Raw genomic sequence first — 4,318 nt, 5'->3', positions numbered from 1 at the left:
TGTACACAGTATAGATTTAATTACTTTAAGTGGAATATTAGTTAAAATACAGATAAGATAGGGACCTTTGATGGCCTACTGAGTAAGCATATGTGCTGCCCACCCAAAATCAACCAGGTCAAATGCACCAGCCACTCTCTGGGAGAAAGATGAGCAATCTCTTTTCTTGGGATTTACAGCCTCTGAAAATCTGCTAGAGGGTCAACTATGAGTCAGGTCCAGTTCTATGGCACTTAACAAAAAGAAATGACCATATAATTATTTTTCTACAATAATTCAAGCTTTCTCTTTCCAGAACCTAATGCTTACTTGTCTGTCGGAGGTAAAAAAAGTTAGGAAAAAGTTTTATCATTTTAAAAGCATATTCAGAGTACACCAAAAAAAAAAATGGTCACAGAAGATAACTTGGTTTGCATAGATTCCTGTAAATCTAAGTTCTATAATGACCATAATTTATTTGCAAGGTATTTAAGTAAAACCTTTGTCCTAATGAAGTGATAGTATAACACAGATGTTTCTTTTTTAAAACCAGCTTATATAAAACAGCAGTGGTGAGAAAGTTTCTAATCTACACTAAAAGGGAAAACTGAACCGATCTATTAAATAAAGTACACTGAACATTTCCATGGCATTTGAAAATAAAATATGTTTCCCAAATTTTATAGAAAAACATATGCTCAGGGTGGACAATGTAGAAAATATAGCTCTATTTCTGATGTCTAACACTATGAGTTGCCTGCGACTTGATGGAACTTAACAACAACAATAGTTCATGACGAGGACAGCAAAATGAAACAGAAGCAATTATACAGTGTTGCCTGGTTAGAAATCCAATAGGAGGGGAGAAAATAGTGTTTGGCTGGTGAGGATGGATGCAAGGATGCAGATGGACGTATAGTTAGAACAAATAGACCTTCCATAAAGCTCTGTAAACTTCCTAGCCACATACAACCTAAGGGAAAGAGATGCTAGTCTTGAGGACTCAGGACCACAATTTTAGAGAACATCAAGGTCAAGTGCAATAGCATAAGTCCACAATAGCATAAGTCAGTGGTAAGAAGTGTCATAATGAAGTGATAGTATAACATAGATGCTTCTTTTTCACAACCAAGAGATACAGCGTTAATCTCACGAGCTGCTCCACAGGAAAGTGGTGGGCGGTCTCCTTCACGCAGTGTTGTTGTTAAGTACCGTTTAGTCAGAACTGATCCATAACTACCCTCCAGCAGGTTTTCCAGTGTTCTGGAATATCCATCCATAATCTGTTATGATCTCTTTATATTTTTTTTCAAGAGATAAACATAGCTCTTTATCTTTTATTTATCTTTCTTTTCATTCTGGAAGTTCAATAACATTGGGCTGGAGAAAGGTTGTGAATAACCAAACACAAATGGCTTTGGATGACTGATAAATATGACTATTGCTAATTTTATTTAGAGTCGGTGTAGAACTCCACTGTTGGTAATGATGGTGGTTGTGTTAGATACCTTGGAATCACAACAACTCATAGAGACTACTACACATACCTATGAACAATAGCTCTGAGCCTTGCTGTATTCTGCTCCACCTTCTCGATCTTTTCCATGCTCATTGTTAAACTCACTGTGTCAATCCATCTATTCAAGGGTCACCATATCCTTCACAGACACTCTACCTTCCCCAGCATGATACTCTTTTCCAAGGACTGACTCCTGGTGATATGATGCCCAGAGTATCTGAGAGTTTCATCATCCTTGCCTATAAGGAGTATCTTGACTATATTTCCTCCAAGACAGATTTATTTCTTCTTTTGACAATCCATGGTGTATTCAGTACCATTTACCGACTCCATGATTCAAAGACATCTATTCCTCTTTGGTCTTCCTTATTTATTGTCCAATTATTAGATACATATGAAACAAAAATACCATGGCTTGAATCAGACATACCTTAGTCTTTAAACTTAGGCCTTTGCAAACTGGAGAGGTCTTTGACAACAGATTTTCTTAATGCAACATGCCTTTTGATTGCCTCACTGTTGATTGTAGACCCAAGTAAAGTGAAATAATTGACAACTTCAATCTTTTCTCCCACTATAATATTGCTGCCTATTCAAACAGTGGTGAAGATTTTTTATTTGCTGATGTCTTTATCCATGTTAAAGGCTCTTCTTTGATCTTTTAATTAAAGGATCATCTTTGATCTTCTGCAGCAAGTGTTTCAAGTATGATCTCTTTTTGAGTAATGTATACTCTCTCCACAAAGGTGTGGATTCAATATTTAATAATTTAAAATTTTCACCATAGACTTATTACAGAATTATTTCAATTAAAGGAAAAAATATTATGACGATGGTGTAGGGAAACAAGAAGATAGAAAAATAGATAGGTAAGCGTTGTGCGCATCATTAAGTCAGAACAACCCACAACTGACCCTCAAGTGAGTTTTCAGAGGCAGTAAATCACATGGGAGAAGATTGTCCATTGTTCTGGAAAGCAGTTAGTGGATTTGGATTAATCAAAAGATTAATTGTATTGGGACGATAAGCTGTCAGAAACCTCTCCAGAGTACTGAAAATCAACAATGTCAGTCTAGAGACTAAGGTCTTCAAGCCTTGGTCTTCACAATTACTTGTTATGCATCAGAGAGCTGGAAAATGACTAAGGATGATAGAAGAATTGAGGCCTTTGAGGTGGAGAAGAATACTAAGCATACCATGCATTGCTAAGAGAACCAACAGGTCTATCCTAGAGAGAGTGAAACCAAGCTGCTCTTTGGAGACAAGGATTTTGAAGCTCCATCTCATTCATTTTGGGCATGTAGTCAGGAAAGACCAGTGTTGCAGACCAAGGGTAAAGTAATTTAATTATTAATAATGAGACAGACAGCCAGGAATGAGATCGATCAGAGAGCATAAAACAGGGGGCCGGCGGTTCTCAACTGAACACCCCAAGTCATGTTGTTCTGTGTATTTATTGATAATCTGGGGAAGCAAATAGTAAGAGGAATTTCTTGTAAATGAAGCCAAATTTTTCTCTATTGTCAACCTAATGCTCTAGCTCAGGAAGTATTTCACAGGAAGTAAGACTCCCTCTGTAGGGGGACCCCAGTTGTTTCCTGTCTGCAGGGAACAAACAACTCTTTTTCTGTGATCTACCACAAGAGAAATCCTAACTTATAAACCTGTAATTCCTTCAATTCCTGAACAAGGGTTTTCATATAATATTTTGTATAAAGTTTGGCTTCCCGTAGACCAGTCTTTCGAAAACATCATGCTTGGAAGGGTGAAGGGACAACACAGGAGAGGAAGACCCCAGATAAGCTGGATTGACTCAGTAACTGGGATAATGAGGGTAGGAGTATCAGAGACAATGAAATTGGCTCAGGATAGAGAAGGGTTCAGAGCCATTGTACACAGGGTCACTGTGAGTCATGGACGACTCAATGGCATATAACAACAAGTCACCCATAAGAGACAAGGGCTTATGGAATTTATCTTTCAATATGACTTTTTAGCTCTTATTTAGTGCTGCTATGCAGATAGACTGGGCTATGCAAATTGGCTCAGGATTACGCAAATGAGGTCTGTTGGCTTCTCCACAAGGGTATTGGCTATCTACCATTCCACAGGGAGACTGGTCAGTCTCAACAATCCACAAGTGGATTCGCTCTTCTCGGCAATAAATTGAAGAGCTCTGCTGCCGAGACTGCAATTTCCCCGCACCAGAAGAGATGAAATTCTTCGTCCAGTCAAAGAACAATGATATCCTCCCCGCCCAGCCCAGTGAAATGTAAGACATGTTTCTGCACAGCTGCAGCAGCAATGACTGAACTAGAGAACTGACGTGAGGTGGGATTTTTCTGGGAATGTGGGAGCCAATACTGGAAGGACTAAGAATTTTGTTAGAAAATTGGGTGGAGGAAGCAAATAGTGGCAGGCCTGAGAATCTGGGATCACTTAAAGCCATGAGACTTGAGGCTGAGGTGCCTAGGTGCACATTTTTGGGAACTATCTTGACCGTACTTTGCTAGTAATCTCAATTATAACTTCCCCAGAATGGTTCTGTGTGGTCTATGAACTATCACATCAGATTTTGGACCCAGCCAAGCAGTAAGATTGGTATTGAGATGAGTAGAGGAAACCATGAGAGCACGAGGGTCATGATATTGTGTTATTGATACTGTGGACAGGGATGGTACCCCCTATGAAGTTAGTAAAGGTCACATATGGCACTCCTCACATGACCCTATCTATCTATCTATCTGTTAGAAGCAAGGAGTAGCATCCACTTCCTAAACAACATGACTCCAGAAACTCTATGGACTTTGATAAATGTCA

This window comes from Elephantulus edwardii, unplaced genomic scaffold, assembly GCF_000299155.1.
Source record: "Elephantulus edwardii isolate Elephantulus edwardi_28Jun2011 unplaced genomic scaffold, EleEdw1.0 scaffold00284, whole genome shotgun sequence".
Taxonomy (NCBI): Eukaryota; Metazoa; Chordata; class Mammalia; order Macroscelidea; family Macroscelididae; genus Elephantulus; species Elephantulus edwardii.
Note: the sequence above shows the minus strand (reverse complement) of the source record.